Consider the following 12401-nt stretch of genomic DNA (forward strand, 5'->3'; position numbering starts at 1 on the left):
TCTGATTTGCAACAGTGTGATGTGAATGAATGGGATTCATTACAGGTGGCGTTGGTTCATGATGAGAATTCTTTTTGCATAGATAAAGGAAAATGGAGTGAAGAATATTTAAAAGAGAATGTGTTGGTTTCTGTCATTTCCTATTTTTGTAATGGTTGGCCTAATAAAAACAATTTAACTTCTGAGGTTAAACTGTATTGGGAAGTTAGGAATGAGTTAACGGTTGTGGAGGGTATGATTTTTCGTGGTGAAAGGGCAGTTCCTCCCATTTCTTTGAGGAGTTCTATTCTTCAATTATGTCATAATGATCATTGTGGAATAGTGAAGACCAAACAAAATGTTAAGAGATGGTACTGGTGGCCTGGTGCTGATTTACTTGCTGAAAGAATTGTTCATGATTGCATTACCTGTGCTAATTCGGTCAAGGTACTCAATACTTTGAGACCTGATATGTGTGAACCTATCATTCCAGATGGTCTGTGGCATACTGTTGCCATTGACATCATGGGGCCTTTGGGAGATTTCCATAAATATATAATTTCTATTATTTATGTTTTTTCAAGGTGGCCTAACATTACCATTGTGGATAAGGTAGATTCTGTTAAAGTTTTGGAATTTTTGGACAAAGTTTTCATTAAGGAAGGCCTTCCAGTTCAAATCATAAGTGACAATGGGGTACAATTTATGTCTAAACTGGCGAAATCCTATTTTGAAAGAACTGGCATAATTCATAGAACTACATCCTTGTACAATCCAAGTTGAAATGGTCTTTGTGAAAGATTTAATAAAGTACTCAAAAATGCTATCCAAATTGCTGGTGTCCAAGGTGAGGATTAGGAAGCGCATGTGTTTAAGGCAGTTTGGTCTTATAGGACTAATATTCATGATGCGTTGCAAATGTCCCCTTTTGAGATTATTAGAGGCTGTATTGCTAGAACTAAGTGCAATCCTGATTGCTTACATAAGCAATCTTGTGTTGACATCAATATGAATGATGTTAAGAATAAGCTTCTTGAGAAGCATCTTCATTACAAATGTAATTTTGATAAAAAATTTGGTGATGGTTTAGTTGATGTTAAAGCAGGTATGTAGGTTTTAAGTAAGAAAAACCTGGAAAGTAAGAAAGGGTGAATCACAATTTCCTAAACCTTTGTTAGTGAAGAAATTCGTTGTCTTCTGGAATTGGAGAGTTCCATACTCCTCAAAAGGAGGATCATGGTGGCATCATTGTGTCAGAATGTGCTACTGTTTCATCTAGTGGAGTTTCTGAGGTGGTTCAATCTTCTGAGTGTGCAGATTCAGTCCAACTTTCTAGAGATGCTACTTATTGGCCTGGTTTTTCTGGCAATGAAGTTTTGCATGATCCTGTTTGTGATGCTTCTACTGCTGGTAATGATAATTTGTCTAATTCTGATTTTGTAAATAGGAACGATGTGAATAGCAATGTAGAAAATCTCAAGAAACGTATTCCTGTTAAACCTAAATGGTTAAACGATTGTGTGTTAATTGTTATTTTGTTTTATTTTTGTTTTTGTTACAGAGGAAGATGTGTCATGTTGCTTTAAATGAGTTTCTTGTCATGTTATAGAATGTTTTCATTTAACTCTATTCTATTGTAGTTTGCATTCCTGTATAGAACCAGCAGGACAGTTGCTGGGAATTAAGTCATGTGTAGGCTGCGTCCTACCTTGCTCCTGTGCTCTTTTTAATAAATCCTTACTTCTTTAATATTCTTAAGTTTCATACTTTACACTGTATCAGTCCCCCTGCCTGGCACTCCTATCTTTCGAAGGGAAATAAAGTCACCCTTTTACAGGAATACAGTTTATGGTTCTCTCGCAGAATTTGAAAAACAGGCAATGGGCTTCCTTTTTGTGTCGCAGAATTTGAAAAACAGGCAATGGGCTTCCTTTTTGTGTCACCAATGTACCAAATATACCTTAACCAATTTCCTAAACATAAATGGTATTTTATCCGATTAGAAAATAACAAGGAAAAACTGTAATTTCTCTATTAAACCTAACTCAGCTACTTGTATTTAATCATCGTAGTTGCTATACTATAGCCTCATAGCCCGCCTTAGAGGGCTATACCAGCTATTAAAGGCCCTCTCCAGCGTTAAAGGCCCGAGCCGAAGGCGAGGGACTTTAACAAGGGAGGGGGACTTTAATAGCTGGTATAGCCCAGCTACGAAGGGCTATAAGGCTATTAGAACATTCTGCCACTAGAGGGCAGAATTTTCTAACTAAAAAGAACTAAGCCTTATGGGAGTGTGAGGGGATTGGAATCCCCTCAGGCTCCCTGAAGCCTTTGTTCACAGCCAGAGCTGTGAACAAAGAATCATTGGAATGTTGGAGCTCCAGGCTTATACCAGCCATTATAAGCCCGGAGCACTCCATTGTTTTCAATGGAGCTCCCAACATTCCAAATCTAATTTATTTTGTATGGCTTATTAGCTGAAACAAAAATACAATGAGAAAAACATCAGACTACCTGGTACAGTCGTGGGCAGTAAATTGAAACTTTGGTTACGAATTGCAGACTGTCTTTGTAGTTGATGGGATCCGATTTGCACTTTTTCTTCTTCTTAATTTTAACCACTCAGTAGAAACAACAAAGCATTTTAAGCAAGACATCGATTTCCAAGTGTTCTTAATAGATGCCATGACATAATTTCGAAATGTTATTTGAAGGAGAAATTATCCTGACATCCAGTAGCTTGTCTCGTTTCTAATTCCGCCTCCGTTCCATGAAGCATCTTTCTTTTTGGCTAAACACATTTACGATTTGCCCACCCCCTTACTATCTAGCTACCAGCCCACTCCTTATCACCAGGAACAGCTTTATGGTTCTTTACATCCGTATAACTACATACTGCATTCTGGGAGTTGTAGTCTTGATTCATTTTAGTTGACCCCATTGTACTAATACACCTGAAAACACTGATTTATTAAAAGGAAAGCCCAGGTCTGGAATACGGTGTCTTCAATGCCTTGGAATCACCTGGTAAAGCTGTCTTTCAGTTCAGTTAGAGAGAGCATTCGTTGCCAAGTTGTAGTTGTCCTCACATGGTGTTGCTATTGTAGACACAATAAAGGGTGATGCTTTATCATCTTCAGACACGCTTGTTTACATAGATAGGCATCAATGAATATTAGAATACTGAGTAGCAAGATGACTGCATAGCACACCTGGTCAATTATCACTTCATTTTAGCCCCCTTTACTTCATTGCCATTTTCACAACATGAATTGAAAAAAATGATACTGTGATACCTGCTATGTACTCTTGCCAGACATATTTCTCCACACAACTAGAATTTGTTTCAAGCTGGTGGTGTGAGAATATTTTTAAATAATTTCCTCTCCAGCGCTTAACCCCACTCTGTTTTTATTTCCCTCCCTTAAAAGCTCATCCACGGCAATCAGAGCCACACCAGCACCACCAATCGATTCTTCTAGGAACCATGAGTCCATGCAAGAGGTTACTTCATCATACACGCCACCCTGGAGTCCTCAGAAATTTTAACACAAGCATTTACAATGCAATAGGTCTCGCACTGACATTATTTTCAGCTATTGACATCGTAAATGACATTGTTTTTTTTTCTTTTGTAAAACATAAAAAAAAGGAATTATAATTTAAAATGTCAATAGCTAAAAGTTTTGTTTAAGCTATTGGCATTGTTAATACCAATGTTTTTTTTTATGTTTTAAAAATAAAAACAAAAATAAAAGGCATTGTCATTTGCAATGTCAATAGTCATTAGCAAATACCTTTTATTTATGTTTTACAACAGAAAAACAAAAAAATAATGTCCTTTCCAATGTCAATAGGTCAAAATAATGTCAGTGCAAGACCTATTGCATTGTAAATGCTTGTTTCTACCCGATGGGGCATTGTGTGCAGCCCCTCCTCATACAGCCGGTAGAGCACCCTCCCTGCTGCACTCCCCCAGTCCCAGACTCCTAGCTTCTAGAAGGGTATCAATGTGTCATTGGTGTCCAGGGCCAGTCCTGAGAGGATCTAGGGGAACCAGGTTCCCCAGTATGTCCATTTCCCCAACTGTTTCTCAGAGAGCATAAGGGGGCCAGGGCTATTGGCCCAGGCGAGACTTATCCTAGTGCTGGGGGTCAGGTGGAGTCAAAGCATGTAATCAGTCCTTGCACAGCATCAGGTTACTCCTTCCAGCTGGGCATTGTTTCACATTTGTTGCTCCCAGATAAATGCTCTTCCCAACTCTCTCTTCCTTATGTAAGGGTTTTTAAATGAATGAATGATCATCTTGTAGAGCACAAACTTTGCCCAAAGGCGTCAAGGCGCTAAGGATAGAATTGGCGTTCATGAGAGGAAGGAAAGAGGCTTTCAGATGTTAAAGTGCGAAGAGCCAAGTTTTTAAAGACTTACGAAAGGGTAGATGCGACTCTTGACAAGAGATCGTTAGAGGGAGAGTATTCCAGAGTGTAGAAACGGCGACAGCAAAGGCTCTCTCCCACCTCCCCCACCTAGCCCTCCTAGACCTAGGGACTAACAGCCAGTTTTTATTGGCGGACCACAGCTGTTTGGTGGGGACATACCATTGGAAGAGTCTTTTGATTCCTTCAGGACCATAATTATTAAGAGCCCAATGGACAATACATACAGCCTTACACAGACTTCTCTTTTCTAGAGGAAGTCAATGTCATTTGCGAATTGCTGTATAGACCGAGTGGAATTTAGGAAAATCCAACACGAGTCTTGCTTCTGCATTCTGTACAAGTTGCAGTCTAAGGATGGATCTCTGTTCATGGCCGGCTAGAAATCGTTACAAAAGTCCAACCTGGACAGAATTAGGCAACAGCTGCCAGCTTTCGTGAAGAGAGAGAAAGGCAGAGAAAAATCTTCCTCAGGATCCTGATAACGCCGAAACAGGTAGATGCAGTTCTGTTGATCTGAGGATCGAAAGAGAGGGAATTGTCGACTAGAAAAACAAGATTCATTGCTGATACAGCAGAGCAAAGGCATGGACAGAGCATTTCAGGCTGTCAGGAGTAAGACCATATGGATTGTTGACTACCAAAGACCAGGACCACTGTTTTGTCCCCATTGAGTCGAAGGTAGCTGTCTACGATCCAGGCGGCCACGGCCCACATGCAGCTTTTAAAGTTTGCTGCGGATGCCTCAATGCTGTTAATGATGGACACAATTATTTGTGTGTCATCAGCATAGGATAGAGCCTCCAACCCAAAAGATCGAATTACCTTGGCCAATGAAGAGACATAAATGTTGAATAAAGTTGGACTCAATGAGGAACCCTGTGAAACACCACACAAGGTGACAGTGGAATCAGAATAACATTGGTTCAGCTTTACTTTTTGTGACCTATCTGTGAGAAATGAGGATAAAAGCTCCAGAGCGGAGCCTGATACCTCGATTTCTTGAAGATGGATAATCAGCCTTGTTGGCGAGATGGTATCAAAGGCTGCAAACAGGTCCAAAAGTATTAACAGAGAGGTATCCCCTACATCTACCTGAGTACGTATGTTAGTTACTGCAGATGTTAAAGCGGTTTCAGAGCTATGGCCACTCCTGAAACCATATTGAGATCTATCAAGCAGGTGATGTCGCTCCAGGTAGGTACTCAGTTGGATATTTAAATGCATCTCCAGAATCTTGGCAGGGACTTTTAGTAGCAAGATGGGCCAATAGTTGTTAGGTTCTGAAGGGTCCAGGTTGATTTTCTTTAGTAAAGGCTTAACCACCGTTGTTTTCCAGTTGAGTGGAAAATGCCCCGATGAAATGGCCAGATTAAGCATGAATGTTAGGTGAGGGACAATCATCTCCCTTCCTAATTTCATAATCTTCGGGGGCAGGGTTCCAAAGGGGACCGGGATGCAATTCCCCCTAAAAGATAATCTGTTTGCTCATGGGACAGGGGAAGAAAGGCAAACATTGTGGCTTCCCCCCACCTAATTTGGGAGGGTTATAAAATTAAATTCAGGGATAGGTATTTGAGCTGTGTTAGAAATCTCTGTTTTAAAATTGTCCAGGGAGGAATAGATTTCTAGGATTTTTGAGTGAAAGTATTGGCCATCTTGTCACAGAAGTCCTGCGAACTGTCATTGTATAGTGAGACAGGAGGAGAAGAGAGAAAATGAATCACATTAAATAGTTACCTAGGGTATTTGAGTGATTCTGTCTTTCGAGAGTAAAATAATGATTTTTCCTCTTTGATGACTGTTTTGAATTCCGCTAGCTTTTTTTGTGATTATCTCTTTCGATCGGGTCAAGATGTCGCCGCCAGATCCTCTCTTGATGGCGACAGGTTTGTCTAAGTTTCCTCAACTTCTCTGAAAACCAGGGGGCAGTGGGGTTTTTTCTGCCTACATAATGTTCTTTAAGGGGGGCGAGAAAGTCGATTGCTGTCGTCAGCCAATTAGAATACTCTGTTGATACCAAATTGGCATAAATTTGATTTGTCCAATAAAGGTTGCTAAAGGCCCTGAGATATTCCTTATTGATACAATTGTAGTTCCTTGTAAGTACTTTTTTATTCCCCTTATTCAAAGTTTTTTGTGATAGTGGAAGCACAATGGGAAAAGGAACCGAACAATGGTCAGACCAGGAAAGTTCTCCTTTACCGTAAGATGGGGATCATTAAAAAATATGCTGTCCAGTATATGTTCTGCCTCATGGTTGGAGATTTTACCAATTGTGGTAGACCACAGCATGCCCGGGTTTCTATAAAAGTCTGTCAAGCTTTACATAAGGAATTTTCCAAATTAAAATTAAAATCTCCAAGAAGCGTCAAATTTTGTTTATCCAGGTATGGTTCTATGTGATTTGTAAAATCCTGGGTGAAGGAAGATCTAGGCCCAGGAGAAAAATATGTCAGGACTCCAGCGAGGCTTTCTGGCAAGAGTATTTTTAGGGAGAAAAATATTGCTTGATGGAGTCAGTAGGGTTTGTTAACGGCTTGATATAACAGGTGCAGGAATCCTTGACCAGAATGCCTACCCCTCCACCCCAACTTTGCCTATTCTATCAAATCATGATAAGGTGTATCCATGTGCGATTGCATCTACCAGATCAGGGCAGCAACAGTTCTTAGCCCAGGTCTCTGTAATGAAAACCCAGTCTGGTCTTTGGGAGGAGACAAAGTCAGAGAACTCAACTTAATTTTTGATCAAGGATCTGGAATTGATTAGATATTCAGAGAAGGAGTGCTCGCGAGGGTTTGGGTGGGGGGCCTCGTGGGCAAGCGTATGGCTAATTTTAGCAAGGGATAGCTGAAAATTACAGGTGGGGCAGGCAAACAGCTGATCAAGTGAGTCAACTTCCATTGTACAGTATGGCATTGGAACTTTTTATGACCCCGCAGTTCAAGAACGCGATTTTTAGAGTAGGCAAAGTAATTAATAGTATCCCTTGCAAAACAACCAGGGTTTCTGGTGTAAGGCGCAGCCCTGGCGCGGACGGACGCAGACGGGTTTGTAAGTGGCGGGCCCGCTGTGCGTGTCCACTGCGCGTCTGGCCCAGCATGCTCCTAAATAGGCTATGCCGGAAAACACTGGACCGCTGACCCCACCGGAAGAAAAGCACTGTCACAGACAGTAAGGCATGTGACAGGAAGAACATGCTTCCCTCCGCAACATACGGCACACTGCTACCGCAGACCAGGGAAGTGATTTAAGGATGAGCAGAAGACCGTAATAACAACAGTTTAATTTTTTTTTTTAAATCAGATAAAAATTATTTAAAATGGTGAAACCAACATGAGCAAAGTAAAATGCAAAGTAGACACAGTAAAAAGAGAGGTAAAGTGGAAGGGAAACATCCTTAACAACGAAGTTTAAATTACCACTTACCGGAATAACGAAGTCTGAAGACCGACAAATCTTAACAACGACTTTCTTAAACCACGACTTTACTTAACAACGAAGCTAAATAGATGCTTCTGCCTTCTGTGATCAAGATACATGAAAAAAATGACCACTAGATGGCAAGCGTGCATTCTGCATGAAATACTGCGCGCTCCAAACTGTTGAAACTGGACAGAAACATTGCCGAGGCATTCAGTCTTTGCAAGGGAACTAAGGGGCATATTATCAAGGGGGTTTATCTCCGCTTTTTTGGCTTTAAAAGCCAAGAAAGCGGAGATAAAATTATCTCCCTATTACCAAGCTGTCGCTAACACCAGTTAGAGACAGCTAGTAGGAGATAGCGACCATCTTGGGCCCCACTTTGCATGTCAGTGATATTTATCACTAATGAGATGCAAAGTGGGCGTGCCAAGATGTTAGAGACTGAAAACAGTCGCTAACATCGCTATCTCCTATTACCAACTTTTGGAGATATTCGCGCTAAGCGGGAATATCTCCAAAAGCTAACACCTGCCCTGAGCAGTTCTTAGCCATGTTATCCAATGGGAGGTGGATAACATGGCTAAGAGCATTTGCTCGATAATGCATGAATATCGCTGACTTTTCAGCGATATTCATGCATTTCGGCCGTTTTTTATCGCATTTGCGATAAACCTTGTTAATAGCAAGGTTTATCTGCGATAAAAATCGCCGATGTGCGGCGATAATTTTTGTCTCTAAACAAGTTAGAGACAAAAATTATCGCTAGTTGTTGGTAATATGCCCCTAATATCTCAGGACAACGAGGAGTCTCTGAATGAAATGTTAACCTCTTTATTCAAACTCTAGTGCTTGTTTGTGCTGGCCTGGCGGTACCATCGTTTTGGAACTTGTGGTGATGCAGCAAATAATATCGCCATTGAGGACATATAGTTAGGTTATATGATGGCATGATGACTATGCAATACTAGCCTGGAGTGTGGGTTCGTCTGAAGGGTATTAAAGCGGCTGTGGACCACTCATGGCCACACCCACTGTGAGCATATCTGTGTGCGGTGTGTCTTTGTAAAGTATGGCCCGCAGCCCGTGCTGCATAACTATAAGTTGTAGTCCAGTTTCAATTAAAGACCTCTGAAAATGTTGATTTGTGTCTATTTTGTGTACACTCAATATAGAATTCAGTTGCTTCTAGGAGCATCGGGCTTCGGTATTTAATAAGGCATATGTTTTAGTCTGCACAGGCAGTATCCCTGATCGGGGTACTAGTTGGAAAGCTTTTTTTTTAAACACGCATTGCTTTCCAAAGATAATTTGTGGTAAAGGAATGTGTGGGAAGAAAAGTCGTGGTTTAGACGGGGTCGTGGTTACTGTAGTGTCCTGCCAGGACACAGTCTAGTTGTTTTCATGTAGCCTTACACTGAACACCCACCCACCACAGACGTCACTGGGTCAGGTGACGCTGGTAATAAAAGAGGCCGAGCGCACGTGTTCGGGGGCCATAGTTGTAATCCCTAACTGGTGTCCTGTCTCATGATTTATCTTAGCATGCGGGCCTAGGGCCCCATCACCACATTGGCGACGAGGCAGAGCCGGTGCCCATGCGTGCACCAGCCTAAACGTTGGAGGGGGGTGGGGGGGGGGGGGGGGGGGAGAAGGAAGGAGAATGCTGCTCGTGCAATGAGCAATCCCCCCCCCAACAGCAAGTGACCTTCAGCGAAGGCCCGCTGGGCGTGAGCTAAGCCCCGGGCCGACACGAACGGAGGAGGCGATCGGGAGCCCACCCCGCACCTCCGTGCCCGGCGTGAGCCTCCCTGCACGAGGGGAAAGTGCAGCGGACCGACCAGAGCCCACCTGAGCCGGCCGCAACTGAGCGCCACGCGGAGCCTCGGCCCGAAGTGCCCGGGAGTAAGCGTATCGACCGGAGCCCACCCGTTTCGGCCGCAAGGGAGGCCCCACCATGTGGTGACCGAAGCGGAGCCCAGCCGCGAGGTGAAAAGGCCCATCGGCCGAAGGTGAGCCTGTGACCAGCACCGAAAGCGGAGCCCACCCGCAACAGTCAGGATTGTTTAATGGCGGCCGCCTGGTAGCGCCGCCCGGGACATGCAAAGCGGAGCCCACCCGCTATAAACATAAACTGTGCCCCCAAACAGTGCGAGGGGTGCCCGACATTGGCCCTGTACCAAAGCAAGACTCGCGGAGCCCACCCGCGGCCTGCCTGCAGCGAACCCCACCCGCCGCGCAGCGTGTAACTGTAGCGGCGGTGGGGGAGAGGCAAGGAGAGAAGGAAGTCCACAGTGTCTGGGAACGGCTACCTCCCCCCCATTGCCCCCCCCCCCCCCCCCCCCACTGTGCAGCGTGGGTGAAGGTGCTGCGGTGGGGGTGAATCACTCAAAAACCCAGCTCCGCTAAAAAAGACTGTAGGCAGCTATCGCCGCCTAAGATAAGGGGTAGAGAAAGCGTGTGGCCAGCGGCCCTGCCGAACGCCGGACCGGTCCCCACCCCACGCGGCTGTGATGAACCTGCTGCAAGGGACAGGAAGCTCGCAAACTGTGACCCCAAGGACAAGAGCAAACAAAATAGGCCATGCCAGCCCCAGCAGCCCTCACAGAACTGAGGAGGGGGGCTGCCGGTGAGCAGTAAAGTACAGGGAGGCGAGAATGACGGCCTGAATACAGAGCAGGACTGATGGCCTACGAGTGTCTCCCTACCCGCTTGCAGCCAGAATTGAGTTTACGGCCAGCAGACAATGAGGCAAGCCCCCCAGCGAAGCAAACAAACTGCTGGTAGCAACGCGTGTCCCCACACAGCCAGGGAGGCGTAAAGTACACCAGGGGACAGTGAGCACACAGCGCTGCCAAGACATACGCGTCAGTGCCCCCACCCCATCAGCATTGAAAGCACGGCTGCAGAACCTGTGAACATTGGCAGCAGGGAGAAGCAAGTCACACGCAGAAAGAACAATAAAGCACCTACCTGTGTATGTGTGCCTGTGCCTCTGGGGGAAAGTAAGGAGGACGTGCAGAGGGCTGGAGAAACCTGCACTGGCATTCCTCCAAAGGAAGTGAGAAGGCATTGGGACACTCGGAGAGGAACGAGCCGAGGACGCCTCTGGAAACAAAGCAACACTGGCATCTAGTGACTAATCGCGGAACTGCACTGACAAGCCTCAACTAACTCTGCAACAAGCATTTGACAATCCTAGTGCCACAGCCACAGATCCAAAGCAGCCAGGGAAATACCAGGTTCAAAGCTAAGAACAGAGACTGCACATTGCAACACCCTACCTGCAATCACGTCCAGGGTAGATTGCACCTACACACACCAAAGAAGCAAGCAGTGCTCAAACCAAGTGTCCTAGAAACAAGCGGATAAGCCACATCCACGTCTGCCAGTGGTGCTGCCGCCACCACCAGAAATCAGAAGGGCTCCACACAAAGGAACAAGCCGTGGGGCAACCAACTACAGAACCTAACCCAAGACAAGCCCCCAGCAACGCAAGCAGAGGACGGCAACCACCACGGTCACTTCGAAATGACTGACTGCAGCGCAAGGCCACCACAGGAACACGCCAGGAGACAGGGCAGGAACGCGCCAGAACCTTAAAGAACACACCAGGAGACAGTGCAGAAACGCGCCAGAAACGCAGAAACACGCCACGAGGCGCCAGGAGTACAAGAACTCCACACCCAGGAGTACAAGAACTCCACACCCGCACGCCAGGACAGCGCAGCACAACGCCGGAAAGTGCCAGGAGCGCCAGAAATCAGGAGCGCCAGAGTGACACTGCATAGCGACACGCCAACGCCACAGGACAGCCCACAAAGGTCCCAGAGTGCGGCAGCAACGTCTCACAGCCACCAAAGCACCATCATCAGTAAGCATGACGGCATGCCCAAGTGAAGGTACAAGGAGTGGTGACAGAACCCTCTACAGTGCCGACAAAGCGCGCCAACGCTAGATGCATGAAGCCTCATGTCGAAGATGGAGCCGATCACCAGCCTGGTTGTGAAGAAAGGAGGAAACACCGACCACCCAGGCTGGTCGCCAACGGAAAAGAAAAAAAGAAGCAACCGAGAAGAGTGCGATGACCGGTCCAGTCACAAGAAGAGAAGATCACAGTGTTGGAGAGCCATGCCCAGACCAGAGAGAAACAGGTGGAGTGTACGCTGCCTGGAGAAGACTGGTTGGGAAGACCAAGACAGTACAGTGACCAGACCGCGTCGCGAGGTGGAACAGGGTGAAGAAGGGCGCGACGCCACAAAGAAAGCAAAGAAGACAAGAAGCCAATTCGCCAGAGAATTGCAGAAGTGCCACTGAAGATGGAACCGTAGAGCCAAAGAAACCCGATGACCAAGGAAGGGTGTCCCGATGAAAGTAAAGGAAGTGATCAAGTAAAAGGGACGATACAACAGCAGGTCTAGTCACCAAGCCAAGCGAAGACAGTGTCCCACCGCATGGACAAGACCAAGGGGACGACATGTAGAGGGCCCGCTACATGGAGAAGCCTGGTTAGCAGGAGCAAGCAAATAAGAAGACTGGACTGCGTCGGGAAAGAGAACA

Source organism: Lissotriton vulgaris, chromosome 8 (genome assembly GCF_964263255.1).
Source record: "Lissotriton vulgaris chromosome 8, aLisVul1.2, whole genome shotgun sequence".
In the NCBI taxonomy this organism is placed as follows: domain Eukaryota; kingdom Metazoa; phylum Chordata; class Amphibia; order Caudata; family Salamandridae; genus Lissotriton; species Lissotriton vulgaris.